Genomic DNA, 18,605 nt, shown 5'->3' on the forward strand with positions numbered 1-18,605 from the left:
GTGTACCCTGACTGGGATCAAACCTACCACCTTTTGGAGCATGGGATGACATTCCAACCAACTGAGCCACCAGCCTGGGCTGCAAGTCATCTTTCTTTTTCTTTTTTCTTTTTCTTTTTTTAAAAAAATATATTTTTATTGGTTTCAGAGAGGAAGGGAGAGGTAGAGAGAGATAGAAACCTCAGTGATGAGAGAGAATCATTGATCGGCTGCCTCCTGCATGGCCCCTATTGGGGATTGAGCCTGCAACCTAGGCATGTGCCCTTGACTGGAATCAAACCTGGGGCCCCTCAGTCCACAGGCCACATGTTGGTTTTCTTGAAGCAGCACCCTGTTATAGAAGAAAGACAAGGGGGCAAGTTTTCTTTTTGATATTCATGGTAATTGACCATTTTACCTTTAACCCTAACACATTTCAGCAAGCCTCTTTACTCTCACTGTTTAAGCAAAGGGTTGCTCATTCACATCTCCAGCGTGGGAATAACATGTTAGTTGTCTCAAATTCTGTCTCTCTTTCCCTCCTTATCCTACAGTTTGTTGTGAAAATTGAGTAATAGCAGTGACCATTTCTGTTTGCTCCCAGTTATCTCTGGTACCTATCACAGTGTCTGGCACATGGTAGGTGCAAGTACATTTCTGGGGAATGAACACTACACTCATCATGGCATATAGGTAGCCATGTGGCCCCCTAAACCACCTCCCCTGCTCTCCAGACACTGTGAAAAGCTGGGGTCTTTGTGCTGAGCACTGGTTGTACAAAAGTAAGTGTGATGTAACATTGGACTGGAAGAGATTTTTTTTAAAAGGAAAAATGAAGGTAGTGGGTGTGAGAATAAGCAAGTAATCTTTTTTGTCAAAGAAGGTTTAGGCACCCACCATATTAAAACTGAAAAGGTCAACTCTTCCCTTTTTCCTTTAAATTAGCCAATCATGTAAGAATGTGAGCCTAAACTCTGACCAATCAAGAGTGAGGGACAGCCTTAGCCAGTTTTGCTCAGCGGACAGAGCATCAGCCTGGCAGACTGAAAGGTCCCAGGTTCAATTCCAGTCAAGGCACATGCTCATGTTGTGGGCCTGATACCCAAAGGGGCCATGCAGGAGGCAGCTAATCAATGATTCTCTCATTATTGATGTTTCTATCTCTCCCTCTCTGAAAAAAAATATTTTTTTAAAGTAAGAGACAGATAGCATACATCAGGGATAAAAACCCAAGCAGACTGCCCACTTGGTGTGTGTGCTCCCAGATCCTGTGTTGGCTGCATACCCTTCTGCAGGAGTAAAGGTGTTTGCCTTGCTTCCTGGCTCCCGAGTATCTTTTGTGTTCTGCCAGGACCCCTGGTTTGGGGGCTCACCTTCTTTCTAACAAGGAGACAGGTTTTTGGTGAGAGGAGGTGTGGGAGGCCTGACTAGTCAGAGGTTCAAGGCCTATTCACCATACGCACACGTATGCAGGTGAGGACACAGTAATATTTCTGTTAAAAGCCCCTTTGCCCTAGGCATGCTTGAGGGCAATGACGCAGCAGTAGCAGTATACGTACTGCGCAAGCGCACCCTTATGTAACCTGCTTATGTTATTGTAGCACAGCGTCACTATTGTTTGAGTGTGTATATAAGTTGCCACTGACCAGCCAGTTTTGGGCTGCTTTGATTGCAATAAAGCATGTCCCACCTATTGCTGTCACACTCTGTTCTTTCAACTTCCTGCACTCAGAGGGGTCAAGCCCCGCTGAGGAACTTACCCCCAAGAAGGGGTGGCCAATTGGAGGAGTGGACACTTATCTGGTTCCTCTGGTGGGAGGTCAATGGTTCCTCAGGGTGGGGCAGGCAGAGTCCTGGATGCAGGACTGGGAAACTGAGGGGGCCTGGTGCTTCCTCTCCTGCAGCACACCTGTGCCTACAGACCACAGGCCTGATGCCCAGCCCAGACGCCCGGGCTCAAGAATGTAGCCCCGTTCCTTTTCCGCTCCGCTCTTTCCCGTCTCCAGGGCTCTCAGCCCCGCCCTGGTCCCGCCCCCTCAGCCCCAGCCAATCCAAGAACTCCAGCAACCCTCCCGTCCAATGCGGAGCCACTAGGCCCAGGCCCACCCCGCCTCCCCTCGCCGCCAGGGAGCGAGGGCACCTCTGACAGCCTGCGCCGGCTCTATCCGGCCTGACTTCCGCTCCCCGCCCCACCTTGCAGGTACTGGAGGACACAGACCCGGCGCCGGTGCCAAGCGTGTACCCCGGTAGTGCCGGCTCCCAGGGTCGCCCCTTCTGGAAGCGGCACCTCCACTTCGTCCCCCCCGCGGGCAGAGCCTGGGTCCCCTGAGTGGCGCGGCTCTGGCCTCAGCCCTGTCCTGACCCCCTTCACACCCGCGCAGGGCTCAGTCCTCACCTGATAAATGGGGGTTTGCGGCCGCCGGTTCCGCTCTGGGGCCATTGGCCTTACTGGTAAGGCCATCCTGGGCTGGGCTGGCAGTCCCGACTCCTCCCCATACGCCTTGGTGGGGCCAGACGCGCCCTCTTCCCCAGGCCGCTGCCCCCAGCCCTCTCACACCCCGCCCGGCGCGGTCGCCGCGAGCTTCGGCTCCACCTAGTGGCACAGGCGCTGGCTGAGGCTGCGGAGCGAACAATACCTTGATACCTCAGAGACAAAGTGGCGTTTCTCTGTTTCTGGTTCTGAGGGTGGCCGGAGCGGCAGAGAGCGAGAACACTGTTACCGAGCACAGATGTCTCTCCAGACCCCTCTGCCTCTGCCTTCCAGAAGGGGTGTGCGTGTGTGTGTGTGTGTGTGTAATCGAAACCTGCCATTGCTCGCCACCCCCACTCGTGGGCTGGCCCTGACAACCGCTGCTGCTGCCTCCCAGGCCACCATGGGAGATCCTGTTTCCTTTCCCTTAAGGACTGACACAAACCAGCCCTCTTCCTGCCTTTCTCGTGCCCTCATTCCAGTTTCTTCTCAGCCACTTGCTCTCCCACCCCCTTTGTTCTCTCCTTTTTACCCCACCACCTGCCTGACCGTCTGTCTGTGTGGCTGTGTCAACATTTCCACATCCTCCTTGTCAGGCACTACCCTTATACCACAGAGAAGCCTCTCACAGCCCTCCAGCCCCAGGGACCGGCTGCTGAGAACCGAGGCCATAGTCCCCAAAGAGGTCCAGGCAACTGCTCTGTGGCTGACTGTGAAAACCAGAGTGACTGGTCCCTTCCTCACTCTCCCTGGGCCCTCCAAAGATGGGTTGTCTCAGCCTCTCTGTCCTTAGCAGCTCCAGCCTCCGGAGTAAGGAAGCCCTTTCCGACATGACATAACATTGCTTCCATCCCTGCTTCTAACTGGCCCCACCTGTTACAGGTACAGGATTGGATAAAAAGTAAAATGATAGACACATGTTTCTTTTACATAGGTGGGTATAGGGAAGTTAACAGTCAACAATTAACACAATAACAATTACAATGAGTGAATTTGTGGTTTTTGCTGGGGTGCCATTGGTTGTGCCCTGAGGGGTCCGGAAAAAGGGAAGTTTCAAGCTACCTTGACATTCCACAGGAATCCTCAGTTATGTTTCATTTCCAGGCCCAAAAAAATAGCAAAACCAGACAACAGACACCAAGGCTGACCTCAGGACCAGCTGCATTGGATAATGATCCCTGCCCTGGCACTGAACGCCACCCTGAATTGACATATCTGGAAAGCTGATGAATATTCTATTAAGGTCCTCTCTTGAGACCTCCCCTAAAATTCCTACCTTTAAAAGCCCTTAAGATGGAGGCCCCAGCACACTCTTCCTTCTGGAGCATACCTAGCCTTTGCTCTTCCCCTCCTGTCCCCCTGGCCCTTATTCTTCAAGGGCGCTTTTGCCTCTAACTTATTTCCGAAGCCCATTTCCTTCTATGGCTCACTGTGACTTTTTTTTTTTTTTTTTTAATATAGTTTATTGATTTTTTACATAGAGGAAGGGAGAGACATAGAGAGCTAGAAATGTTGATGAGAGAGAAACATCGAACAGCTGCCTCCTGCACATCCCCCACCAGGGATGTGCCCGCAACCAGTGTACATGCCCCTGACCGGAATCGAACCTGGGACCTTTCAGTCCGCAGACCGACGCTCTACCACTGAGCCAAACCGGTTTCGGCTCACTGTTACTTTCTAAGTAAACTTTCTCTTGGCAATGAATTCTTTTCCTTTTTAACTACCATGTTTTCCCGAAAATAAGACATCCTTCGAAAATAAGACCTACTTACAGGTTTCCTTCTGAGTGAAATATAAGGCATCCCCCTAAAAATAAGCCCCCCCCCCCCCCCGCCCCCCGGCTAAACATGAGAGATTTGGTCCACTGATTCTGAAAGAAATGGAGTCACAAGAAATTCACCAGGAAATTCAGGAATTTGATTGTTATGATGATGTTCCAGAAGATGATGACATGATTGTCATTGAATAAATGAGTAAATTCTTGATACTGTAGGATTCACAGTTTGTCTGGTTTGTGTTGACAACTACCGTACTACTGTACTGTATACAGGTAATAAATTTTCTTTATTTTCATTTAACAATAAATGTGTACCGTATTCTTCTTCATGGAAAAATAAGACATCCCCTGAAAATAAGACCTAGCGCATCTTTGGGAGCAAAAATTAATATAAGACACTGTCTTATTTTCGGGGAAACAGGGTATTATTGAGAGTGTCACAGGTGTTCCCCCCAATTTCCTCCTTCCTCCTTATCTCTCTCCATCAGATCATGCCCTGCCCCAGGCCTTCACCATCTTTTTTATTATCTGTGTCCATGGGTAAAGCATGTATGCATATAAGTTCTTTGGATAATCCATTCCTGTCCCATCCCTGCTTCACTCTGAGATTTGTCAGTTTGTTCTAAGTTTCCATGCATCTGGTTCTATTTTATTCATCAGTTTATTTTATTCATTAGATTTCTTGTTTGTTTATTTTGATTTTTAGAGTCAATTTTGATAGATACGTATTTATTGCCATTTTATTGGTCATATTTTCTTCTTTGTTCTTCTTCGTTCTTCTTCTTCAAGAAGACTCTTTAACATGTCATGTAATATTGGTTTAGTGGTGATGAACTCCTTTAGCTTTTTCTTATCTGGGAAGCTCTTTATCTCACTTTCAATTCTAAATGATAGCTTTGCTGGGTAGAGTAATCTTGGTTGTAGGTCCTTACTATTCATCACTTTGAATATTTCTTGCCACTCCCTTCTGGCTTGCAAAGTTTCTGTTGAGAAATCAGCTGGTAGTCATATAGGTGCTCCCTTATAGGTAATTAAATGCTTTTCTCTTGCTGCTTTGAAGATTCTTTCTTTGTCTTTAACTTTTGGCATTTTAATGATGATGTATTTTTCTGTGGACCTCGTTGGGTTCCTCTTGTTTGGGACTATGTGCTTCCTGAACTTGTAAGTCTATTTCTTTTACCAGGTAAGGGACATTTTCTATCATTATTTCTTCAAATAGGTTTTCAATTTCTTGCTTTCTCTCTTCTCCTCTGGCACCCCCATAATGCGAATGTTGGTATGCTTGAAGTTGTCCCAGAGGCTTCTTACACTATCTTCATATTTTTGGATTCTTTTTTCTTTTTGCTGTTCTGATTAGGTGTTTTCTTTGCTTTCTTATATTCCAAATTCTTGATTTAATTCTCAGTGTCCGATGCTCTAATATTAATCCCCTGTAAATTATTCTTTATTTTAGTTAATGTGATAATGTAAGAAGCATTCAAGCCTGTGAAGAATTTTTGTGAGTGTAGTTGAGCCAGACTGTGGATAAATACTGGGAAGCAGAGTCTCATTGATTGAGATAATGCTCTGGAGAATGGCAGTTTTGCACCTGGTTTTATACATTACAATCAAAAGAGGAGACATAAGTGGGTTACATGAAATCTGTTGGTTATAGATTAGGGAGACAGGAGAAAGCCAAGTGGGGAAACCTCTGGGATTGGATAAAAAATAAAATGATAGCCCTAATCGGTTTGGCTCAATGGATAGAGCGTCGGCCTGCAGACTGAAGGATCTGGGGTTCGATTCCAGTCAAGGGCGTCTACCCCGGTGTGTGTGTGTGTGCAGGAGGCAGCTGATTGATGTTTTCCTCTCATTGATGTTTCTAATGCTCTATTCCTCTCCCTTCCTCTCTGTAAGAAAAAAAGAAAAAAAATCAATAAAATATATTTAAAAAATGATAGACACATACTTATTTTACTTAGGAATTTGTGACCTCTGCAGAGCAGTGCTTATGTTTTGAGGGATCTAAAAAAAAAAAAAAGGAAAGTTACTTTGACATTTCAGTGATATGTTACTGTAGATGCTAAAAGATAATAAACCCACTCAGTTAAGGTAAAGATCAACCTTTGTCAGAGAAGATACTGGCCTAGGACATGACTACCTACCATAAGCTACTTTTTAGTTTAAAAAAGTTTTTTTTAAATTTATTGTTGAATTTATTACAAATGTCCCTCTTTTTTGCTCCCATTGCCCCCCTAAAAAAATTTTAATTTCATACTGTCCTTTGTGGTTACTTAGGTCTCTGAATTTATAAGGCCACCACATGGGCCTTCCCTGATCTAGTCAGGTTAGCATGTGGCTCCTTTTTGTCCACAGTGTAGCCTTCATTTCTGGCTGGTTCTTTTTTATGTTGTTGATGTTCTCACTAAGCTCCTTGAAGTTCTCAGTAAGTTCTTTGCACATTCTTATGACCATTGTTTTGAACTCTGTATCTGGTTGTTTTCTTGCTTCTTTTTCTTTTAGTTCTTTTTCTGGAGATTTCTCCTGCTCATTCATTTGAGACATTTTTCTTTGTTTCTGCATTTTGGCTGCTACTCTGTGTTTGTTTCTATGTATTAGGTAGATCTGTTATGTCTCCTGGACTTTGTAGATTGGCCTTCTGTGGTAGGTATCCTGAGAGGCCCAGTGGCTCAGCCTCCCTAGTCACCTGAACTGGGCACTGCAGGTGTGCCTCTATGTGAGCTGTGTGCACTGTCCTATTGTAGTTGAGCCTTGATGTTGGTGTCACTAGGAGGATTGACCCCCAGCCAATAAGTCCAGAGGAGCCTTTCAACCCAACTTGAGGGGTGTGGGGCCTCTCTGTGTCCCACCCTTACCCCACTGGTTCTGTGATTCCTCTTCTTGCATGGGAATAGGCTGCAACTACAGCAGAAGAGCTGTTGTACAGAAGCCGACCCTATGGAATAGGACTTGCTTCAGTGTGGCTTTTGTGCTCACTGGGTCTACCCCTTGAGTGTGTCATTCCTGGAGTTGGTAAGGTTGTAATTCAGTGTAGTTGAAGCTGACCACCAGGTGCACTGGCTCTGGGGTCTCCTAGGAGTTGCAAAATTAGCCTCTATCTATGTTTTGCCCAGGGCCACCCAAAATGAGCTACAAAGCAATCTGCAGATGGCTGCTACTTGTGTTGGGCTTGGAGGTGCCCAGGAGAGGCCAAGCTGTGAACCTTCGCAGGCTGCTGCTAGTGCAGGCCTGGGGCCACTTATTGAGAAGTAGGGGGCATGCTGAAGCCAGCTCCTGTTTGTTTGAGAGATTTTAGAAAAGTCTGAAGCATGAGGCAAGAGAGACCAGTTGTATGGAAAAGTCACTGGAAATGGCTTGGATGAGCCCTACTAGAGAGGGGAAGGGCCTCAGGCATCACCAAGGCCAGGTTAAAAGTGTGAGCCAGGTTGATTGAGATCCTAAAGAAGCCCTTTGTCTCTGGGTGAGGCAGGAGTCTGGAGACTGTGAGGTTGCTGTAGTGGGGTGGGGGGTGGGACACAGATAGGCCTCAGGGGATAGTGGGTACAGTGGTGATGATGGGGAGAGGGGTGGTGGTGAGTCTTCTTCCCACACCCCAGCAGGCTACTCAATCACCCCTCAAGTTGGGGTGTAAGGGCTCCTCTGGACTTATAGGGTATGAAAGAAAAAAAGTTCAATGGAAAGGGTGATCTGATCATAAATTCCTAACTGGGCAGGTCATAGTGGGTAGTCTCCCCGCAGGCATATAACTTCTTATTTCTCTCTCTCTCTCTCTCTCTCTCTCTCTCTCTCTCTCTCTCTCTCTCTTTCTTTCAACAGAGTTCTGGTTTCTTTATTAAATATTTTTATTGATTTTAGAGAAGAAGGGAGAAAGAGAGAGATAAGAACACCAATGAGAGAGAATCATTGATTGACCACCTCCTGAATGCCCCCTACTGGGGATTGAGCCTGCAACCTGGGCAAGTGCCCTTGACTGGAATCGAACCCTATACCCTTCAGTCCTCAGGCTGATGTTCTATCCACTGAGCCAAACCAGCTAGGGCTATAATTTTTAAAAAAATGTTATTAATTTCAGAGAGGAAGAGAGAGGAAGAGAGAGAGAGAAACATCAATGATGAGAGAGAATCATTGATTGGCTGCCTCCCACAGGCTCCCTACTGAGGATCAAGCCCTAAACCTGGGCATGTGGTCTGACCTAGAATTGAACCATGATCTGCTGGTTCATAGATTGATTAGCAATGCCACAACCTTGAGGCCAGTCCTTAGGATTGGTTTCTCTCTAACCATCTCTGGGTCCTTCCTACCCCCAATCCAGACTCTTTAAACTATTAAGAGTCAGGTGGGATGAGAACATAGAAGAAATCCTGAGGAAGGAACTGGGTAGGGGTGGGGATGCAGTTTGACTTAGTGGCAATATGACACAACCTGGAGTAACAGTATGACACAGCCAATAAAAAACCTCACATAGTCCTAGCCTGTTGCTCAGTGGTTAGAGCGTTGGTCTGTGGACCAAAGGGTTGCAGGTTCAATTCCTGGTCAAGGACAGGTACCTTGGTTACAGGTTTCCCAGGCCCAGTAGGGCAACCAATCAATATGTCTCTCTTACATTGATGTTTTTCTCTCTTTCTCCCCCACTTCTCCCTCCCTCTCACTTTCTCTAAAAGTGAATGGAAAAATATCCTTGGGTGAAGATTAAAAAAACAACCCAAATAATCTATTATTATATTTTTATATATGGTGTCCATACCCTAAGTTAAGCCATAAGAGGGTGGTAGGATTACTTTGAGAACCTAGGAATTTTCCAAATGTTTTATTATTTTGCAATAATCTTGAAAAGCGGGTGTGATTATCCTCATTTTAAAGATGAAAAATTAAGGACCAATTAGTTCCCCCAAGACCAGTGGTTGACTCAGAATTTGAACTCATGTCTATTTGGCTCTAAAGCCTTAGCTTGTTTCACAAGGCAAAAGTACATTTTTATGTCTGTGGTCTGCCCAGCACTTCTCTGCTTTTAGAGACTGTCTTTTCCTATCCTGTCTGGTTCCCATCAATCACAGAGGCTACTGGTCCCTGGTTGATGGGCTGAGTGGTGACACAGGCCTATCTATTAAATATCCTAGCCAAGCATTTCAAACTTTCTGCCTGCAGGCCGCATGCAGCCCAAACACATATTTTTGCAGCCCAGCCAATATAATGGTATGCAAGAAACGCCATTAGTCTTGGACTGACTTGTTTGGTGTGCGCAACAGGAAATATTTTGCTTTCTGAGAACAAAAAAAATAGGTTTATTTGCATTATGCTTATTAATTTGTGCAGTTATTCTGTGTCTGGTAAGTTAATGCTCAAGAAAAAAATATTAATTTTTATTAAAATGTTCTATTATATGTTAATGATGTCTCATTTATTTCAGCCCTTTGTATTCAGCATATCTCTATAGAATAAACCTATATTTCTATAAAATTTGAAGGTTTTGTTTTTGCAGCCCACATAAACTTCAACCTTGTTTATTTGGGCCGTGTCAGTCTTTGAGTTTGACATGCTTGCTGTACACTATGAATGGATTGAGGGTGGACATGTGATGCAGGGTAGCCAATCTCAGGTAGACCAGAGATTTGTGGTTATTGAAGAGGGGCTCCCTCTATTTCTGGGAGGGTGAGCTGTCTTGGCATCTTTTCTTGCCATGTGCAGGTGGCTGCAGGAGGGCACAGCAATATGGGAGAAACAAGAACCAAGAGAGGGGGAGAGCTGCAGAGAGAGCATGTGAGCCCAGAAGCACATTAAATCACTAATTTCTGCCCTGACTTTTAGAATTTATGTCAATGGATTTACTTATAGTAATAAGAATAATAATTGTTATTATTTAATCCTCACCTGAGGACATGCTTAGAGAGGCAGGGGAACAGAGAGAGAGAGAGAGAGAGAGAGAGAGAGAGAGAGAGAGAGAGAGAGAGAGAGAGAATTGAACTGGCAACGCTTCAGTGCACAGGACATCCCCCAACCAACTAAGCCATTCCAGCCTGGCTACGTATTTATTGTTATTTAAGCCATTTTGATCTGGATTTCTGCTACTTATTACTGAAAGACTTCTCACAAATACTGTTCTCTAATTAAATGTGTTATAGACACAGAAGCTCTTCTCTATTGGAGAGAAACAGGTAACTGGAATAGTTACAGTTCTTTATGGCAAGTGACAGAAACCTAGCTGGAGTTGGGTGACGTAGATTGGAGGGGTTTGACTTAGATGGGGGAGCAGGGGTACCAGAAAAACAGAGTTGTAGCTGGGCCTCTTGGAACAGCAACAAGGTCCTAGCCATGACCTTGTGCTCAGAGCTCTTAAGTTTCTCTGGCTTCTTTCTCTCTGTTGCATCTTCCCTCCAGGTTGACAGGACACAGCCTTGACCATCAGAAAAGGACTGGTGCTCTTTCCTCACATGAACACTAGAAGGTCCTAGAAGGGACTGAAAATGGCCGGGTCTGGATCAGTTGACGCTCAAGTAGAACCACTATTTGTGTCCAGAGGTAGGATGACTTGGGACCCACATCTGTGTTTTAGTCTTTCCTAGAGAAGAGGGGGTTATCATGAGACAGAATTATTGCAGGAGGCGTCGTCCAGAAAAACGAAAGTTCTGGTTATTTGTTCTGTACCAAGCACTGTGTCAGATGCTGGGGGTTTTCTGGGGTTCCAGGCACAATACTGTTCCCTGCAAATCCTGAAGTCATTTGAGCAATAGACCCTGATGTCAGACAGGGTGAGGTTCTTAGCCTTATTCTTAGAATAAGATGGGACAACCAGACTTCCTTCTCATTCTCTCCTTACGTGTCCTAACTTACTGTGACCATGACTGCTAGCTGGGCCTGTTGCTACCAAGTAGAAACTATATTTGCAGGCCTCCTTATTAGGTGCAATCATGCAATTCCGTTCTGGCCACTGAGATGTAGCTGGACTGTGTGAGACCTAGAGGAAAGCTGCTTCAATGCAGTTGACTCAGCAAGAGGCCCCCTTTGCTTTCTTTAGCTTTTCCTCCTCCTTCTGGCCAGCAGCAAGGTGAGGGCTTTCACAGCTTTTGGGGATGTGGGCTGGGGTGTGTAAATCAAGTGCTAGCATGCATGGAGCAGGAACATGGAGCCAGGGTTTTCCACAGGAATGATGCAATAGCCCGAGACTGCCTAGTTTTGGCTCCTTTACATGAGAGAGAGCAGGCTCTTGTGTAGGCTGTGCTTTGCCTTTTCTGTTTATCCAAATCTGATCCCAGTCTGTATCGCCTTCTCAGTCATAGACAACATTTTAGATAGATCTCAGTGTGTACAAATTCTACCAGGATCATTACAGAACGCAGGAGATGGGGTGGGGCTTTGTCAGCACTGGCCAACCCTTCTGAGAGGGCCAAGAAGGGTTTAAATGCCTGCTCACTAGGACAGCCTCACCCATCAGAGAATTGATTGTCCCTTTCAGAACAGAAGGGCTTGGTGAGGGTGAAACCTAATTTCCTATCACTTTTGAGAGTGTGAAAGTTTCAGTTTGGGCATTGGTAGGACAGAGAGAAAGAGAGGAAAAATTATAACATACATTTATACATCATGCATTATTTCATTACTTACAGCAATAGTTTGGTGAGGTAGATACGGAAGTTTCTATGAGCAGATTTGAAAACTGAGCCCAGGGTCCCACAGCTGACAAAGAGTGAATATGAAATACAACCACATATTCTTCAGTCTTTTAATATTGTTTACTATTTTCCCACTACACACAGGGGTTTAACTGTCTTAAGTTGGAGGTTGAAAGCATAGGGAGGCATATCTGGAATGGCCTTTGGAGTTTGGAGGGTGTAGGACCCAACAAGACCTGAGTGCTCAGACCTGGTCCTGTTGCTGAGACCCAACTAATGTGTCTCCGGGTTTTGGTTTTGATCTAAAAAGTCTAGTCTATGGGCATTCTGTCTGGGAAACAAAATGAGAAATGTCAGATGTGTCACTATCCTGGAGTTTCTTTTAAAGGGCAGTGTGTAGTGACAGCTTTCCTCATCAGATGGAGGGCACTCCTAGGCTGATTGTCACTTGGGAAAGAGCCCACTGGCCCCTCTGTGCAGAGCAGACCAATGAGTGGGTGGGCAGTGCCCTGGACCCCCTCCCGAAATGGGTGGGATTGCCCTGGTGATATGCCGTGGTGATCTCACCATGTGACTCTATGCCGCTTCTTCACTCCTATGAGGGGATCAGGAGACATTTGATTCCAAGCAGCGGAAATCCCAACACAAACTGGCAGAAACTATAAGGAGGACTCATTGACTCATGTAACTGGAAAGTCTCGAAGAAGGCCCAGTTTAGGGCTGGCTTAATCCAGCATCTTTCCAGTGGCATCAGGGCCTTGTTTCTTCACATCTTTCTAAAAACTGACTCCTCTTTATAATTGCTAAATGGCTGCCAGAAATCTCTGTGGCTGCAGGCTTCATCAGTGCAGATTAAAATATACCCATGAATTCCTGGATACTTCCTTTAAAAAGTGGAGCTTAATTCCCTTCTTCTTGAGTTTGGGACGGACTTAGTGCCTAGCTTCCTGACAAACAGAAAAAAAGTGAAAGTGGCAGCAAGTAACTTCGGAGTCTAGGGCCACAAAATAGAATGCAGCTTCTTGCTTGCTCCCATCCAGATCACGTGCTCTAGGGGAAGCCAGCTGCCTTGTTGGGAGGACGCTCAAGCAGCCCAGGGAGTTGCCCATGAAGTGGAAAACAGGTCTCCAACCAGTAACCAAGGAGACCTGAGTCCCTTGACAACAGCAGCTGAAAGTAGGGCTGGATTAATTTAGTGAGAGTGGAAGCTGATTCTCAGCTCTGGGCAAACCTCAGGTGACAGTAGCCCCTCATGAGAAAGCCTGAACTAGAGCCTGGATTATTTCTAGGCTAATCCTGAATTCCTAGCCCACAGAAATTGCAAGGTAACATTTGCTGCTTTAAGCCACTGAGGTTTAGGGGAATTTGTTAAGCAGTAATGACAACTAATATCTGTAGCCTCATCCAGAGAGAACAATGTGCTTCAGGAAGCTCTTTCTGAAAGGTGAAGAAGCTCCTCACTTGTCCCAAGCCTTAGGCAAATCCTTCCTCATATCTCATTGGCACGCACTAGTCACAGGCCCATCCCTCAGCCAGTGACTGGCGAGTGAGCGGGATGAGGCCAGTAACCTCCTACCTGGGCTACTCTGGGTGGTCAGTGCCCTCACACATGGCTGAGGAGGAGGCTGGGGCTGGACTGAAGCTGGGGTGCTGCCAAGAAGAGGACCACAGGTCTTTCATGCCACACTAAGCAGGGCTCTTCTCAGCGAGAAACATGGAGCCACTTAAAACAAAGGAATTGGCTTTAAGTCATGAACTTACAAATTTCACCTTGGTTTTGAGAGTCTATGAAGAAAAACAAGTTGACTGTTTTTCTTTGTGGAAGCTCATTGCCTTGGTGCTGCCTGTGAGAAATGGCCTTCCCTTGCTGATGTCATTCCAGGCTCGAGGTCATCAGTGAGGCAAAACAGGCTCCCTCCAACTCCCTTTATCAGAAAGCCCATGCCTGGGAGGGGCAGTGGTCACTCTCCTAGGGAGAACAGCAACCACTCTTGATAAGGGCAAATAATTATTTTATTTATTTATTTATTTATTTATTTATTTATTTATTTATTTGCTAAAAAACAGCTGCTTTAAATTTGTGTTGGAAGTGGTTCAACACCATTGGGATACTGGCTCAAATGGCTGTGTGTAGTGACAGCTTTCACTGTCATGGGTAGTCTATTGGCTGATAACATCATGGAAGGGGTAGGAGGAGGCCAGCTCCTCTGCATATGCATGTGTACGTGTGTGCGTGCGTGTGAGGTAGCAGCTTTATTGATATACAGTTCACATGCTACACAATTCACCCATTTAAAGTGTACAATTTGATGGTTTTCAGTATATTCACAGAGTTGTGTAAGTATCACTGCAATTAATTTTTGACCATTTTCATGTTCATCACCCCAAAAAGAACCTCCATACCCTTTAGATATCATCCCTTCAACCCAAAGCTACTGCCACTCTACTTTCTGTCTATACCTTTATTTGCCAGCAGGTAAAGTTTTTGGGAGAAAAAAAAGGAGTCATATTGTTCAAAGTAAAACGTAAGGTATAGTGTAGATTGTTATCAAGAGATGTTCTACATGGCATGTGTGTGCTTTTTGACGTACACACTTAACAAGAGGGCCATAGTTTTGTTTAAATTATATTATGATGGATCCTGTTTTCTGGGAAGGTGGTGGGTTCAGGGAGGGTTGTATGTGAGCAATGATCTCAGCTGGCCTGGGTCTGAGGGTGTATGGTGGGAGGGGTTGTAGAAGCAGATCAGAGAGCCAGTGTGTGGGCAGGGAGGAGTTGACATCCTGGGTTGGGTGGTGACCTGATTTGTCATGATCTTGGAGTGAGTCCAGAATAGTCTGACCGCAGACCTCAGCTCAAGGGACCCTGGGCTCCTTCTGAGTCAGCCCTACTGAGCCATGACCCAGATCAGTGTCAGCTGGGAAGAGATGACGAAGATTGGAGTTCAAGGTAAAATTCCTTTGTTTCTTCAAATTCTTCCAAGGCCTGGGGAATGAAGGCCTTCTCATCATCTTCACTTCCTCCTCTGGTTTTCCTCTCTGTCCTCAGCCAGGCTCCTACTCTGTGGAAGTCAAGCAGGCCAGGCTACAGGGAGGAACCAGCCACACTTCTCCAAATGGTCACTCTTCACTTGGACCCCTATGGTTCTTTGGGGGGTTGGGGCCCACTTATCAGCAGCATGGTGAGGAGTCAAGAGCCCAGCCTTGGGAGAAGGTCCACCTGGATTTGAATACCAACTTTGTCACTGGTTAGTACTGTGACTTTGGGCAAATGCTCAATGGTTGAGCATCAACCTATGAACCAGGAAGTCATGGTTCAATTCCTGGTCAGGGCACATGCCTGGGTTTTGGCCTCCATCCCCAGTGGGGGGAGTCAAGGAGGCAGTAGAACAATGATTCTCATCATTAATGTTTCTATCTCTCCCTCTCTGAAAAACAAAAAACAAAAATCAAAACAACCAGAAAAGAATAAATTAAAAAAGGACCGAAAGAAAATATATCAGAATATTTTTAACAGGGTTAATATTTATCTCAGGGTGGTGAGGCTACAGGTATTGCCCCACTATTTACATCAAATACCAGCTTGTCATGAGATTTTCTCTCTGGTTCCTGTAATGTACTTTTAATGAGTTGAAGTTTATGGGGTATAATTTAAAAATAGACTGATATAAAATGATCCAACTTAGCTACATTAATTTAGGTGCAAAAATATTTGAAGTGTAAGAATGTGATGGACTTTCAACAAATATAATTAGCTGTTTACTGAAATCAACAATATAAGTGTAGCCATAGAACCAGAGCTGCCATCCCAGAGGTACTACTGCCTTGCACATCTTATATATCAAACCTTGGAATGTTAAAAACAGGGCCAAATAACCTTTGAACTGAGCCTAGGATTATGTCCCAAAGAACTGTTTGCAAAGATAAGAGAGCAGTTGACCACTGGACTGATGACTACTGGACTGAAAATTAACAATGTTGTTTAGAATTAACATCACTATGTTATCTGTACCAATACAAATGCCTTCCTTTTGTTGATTCTCAAAAATAGCCATTGCCTGTCTCCTAATCAGAACTCTGTTTGGCCTTAGCTATTCTTATTGATCTCAAATGATTGTTGCCTGTTACTCTGAAAAGTCTTATTTTTATTTTTATTTATTTATTTATTTTTAAATAAATCTTTATTGTTCATATTATTACAAATGTTCCTCATTCCCCCCCCCCCATTGCTCCCCTCCACCAGGTTTCCACCCCACCTTCTGCCCTTTCCCCACCTCCCATTGTCCTCATTCATAGGTGCACAGTTTATGTTCAGTCTCTTCCCACACGCCCCTCTCCCCTTTTCCCCGAGAATCGTCAGTTCACACCCCTTCCATACCTCTGATTCTATTATATTCACCAGTTAATATTGTTCATCAGATTTTTTTTTAATTCCCTTGGTTTTTAGATTCACTTGTTGATAGTTATGTATTTGTTGTTCATAGTTTTTTATCTTTATTTACTTTCTCTTCCGAAAGAACTCCCTTCAGCAATTCATATAATTCTGGTTTGGCGGTGATGAACTCCTTTAGCTTTTTATTTATTTTTATTTTTTTATTATTAGTGAAGCTCTTTATCTGGCCTTCGATTCTGAGTGATAGCTTTGCTGGGTAGATTATTTTTGGTGTAGGTTCTTGCTATTCATCACCTTGAATATTTCTTGCCATTCCCATCTGGCCTGCATGGTTTCTGTTGAGAAATCAGCTGACAATCGTATGGGTGCTCCTTTATAGGTAACTACCTGCTTTTCTCTTGATGCTTTTAATATTCTCTCCTTGTCTTTTGCTCTTGGAATTTTAATTATGATGTGTCTTGGTGTGGTCCTCTTTGAATTCCTCTTATTTGGGGTTCTGTGCACTTCCTGGACTTATAAGTCTATTTCACCAGGTGGGAGAAGTTTTCTGTCACTATTTCTTTCAGTATGTTTTTGATATCTTGCTCTCTCTCATCTTCTGGGACCCCCATAATTCTGATGTTGGTTCACTTGAAGTTGTCCCAGCGGTTTCTTACATTATCTTCAACTTTCTGGATTCTCTTGTCTTCTTGCTTCTGTGGAGGAGTGTCTTCTGGCTCTTTATGTTCCAAATCTTTGACTTGATTCTTGCGATCTTCCATTCTGTTTTTAGGACTCTGTATAATATTTTTTATTTCAGACAATGTATTCTTTATTTCTTGTTGATCCATTATTATTTCTTGTTGATCCCTTATTAGTCCTTGTTGATCCCTTTTCATATCCTCATAGGTCTTATCGACCTATTCTAGGAAATTCTTGAAAAACCTTATAAGTGTGGTTTTGAACTCTATATCCAGTCGCTTCTTTTCCTCCATTTCTTTTGTTTGTGATTTGTTTCCTTGTCTTGGCATTTTTACAGCTTCTCTGAGTTGGTAGGGTGGCTTTGTTTGTTAAGGTGTCCTATATGGTTCAGTGAGTAAGCCTCCCAGTTACCTGAGGTGGACAGTCTTGGTGTAGCTCTTTGTGGGCTGTGTGTGCAGTCTTGTTGTTAAGCCTTGCTTGTTGTTGGTATCACTGGGAAGCGTTGATCTCCAAGCCAATTGGCTATGAGGATCAGAAGTGTCTCAGCTAGGAGGGTTTCTGTATTCCGCTTGAATGGGGTGGAGTCTCAGGTGGCACAGACAAGCTTTGTTGAATCCTGCACAATTGGTTGGAGGCGTGTGCACCTCTTTGGTATAGGCACAGACAAGCTTTAGATTTCTGTCTGTCACTCCCTAGGAGAGTCCCATTCGCTACGAAAAGCTAGCCACTGGAAGGGCTTCTGTGCTCCGCTTGGATGGGGCAGAGTCTCGAGTGGTGCAGACATGCTTTATTCAGCCCCTCCCTACGAGGGTCTGGTTTCTGAGTCCCGCAGTAATGGCCGCTGGTTTCACACACCTCTGAGAGATCTCTGCCCACTGCCTGACAGTCTGGCCTCTCCCTGTCTGGAGCCATCTATCAGCGCAATAGGGTGCTTCTGTTTTCCTCCTGAACAAGAAAGCCAGCTGTGCATTAGCTGCCCACCCTCTCCGTGTGCAGGGAGTAAGCCAGTAGCGAACTCTTCGACCGTCTTTTCGCACGTACAATTCTCTGCACCTTCACAGTTCCTGGGGTTCAGTGTGCCTTCTTTCTCCTTCCCAGATGGTAGAACCTCTTCTCAGCCAGCTGTCCGGTGCTTCAGGGTGATGTTTCCCCTGTCTTTCAGTTCTAAATTCAAATTTGTTGTGATAAGCTGCATTCGGGTGTCTACCCTATGCCACCATCTTGGTTTCTCTCTCCTGACTCAAGTCTTTTATTTTTAGATTACCATTATTTTTGTATCATTCAGAGTTCTTAGTTATCAAGAACAGAATTTATTCCATCTAATATTTTCAGAGAATGGATTTATCAGGGAGTATTATGCAGTTTTACAAAATCTCTAGGAGAGTAAGATAATTAGGCTTATGGGGCATAATGTAAAAATAGATTATTTTAAAGTTATGTTTGTCAGCCCCAGGCCAGTGTGGCTCAGTTGGTTGGTAGGTGGTCCTGAACACTAAAAGTTAGCGAGTTTGATTTCCAGTCAGGGCAAATACAAAGGTTGTTGGTTCAGTTCCTGGTTGGGGTACACACAAGAGGCAAACAATCAGTCTCTCTCTCTCTCTCCCTCTACCTCTCTCCCCAACCCCCTCTTTTTTGACTTTCCCTTTCTCTCTCTAAAAATAAATCAGCCCAGCTTGTGTGACTCACTGGTTGAGTGTCAACC

Source organism: Pipistrellus kuhlii, unplaced genomic scaffold, assembly GCF_014108245.1.
Source record: "Pipistrellus kuhlii isolate mPipKuh1 unplaced genomic scaffold, mPipKuh1.p scaffold_m20_p_1, whole genome shotgun sequence".
Classification (NCBI taxonomy): Eukaryota; Metazoa; Chordata; class Mammalia; order Chiroptera; family Vespertilionidae; genus Pipistrellus; species Pipistrellus kuhlii.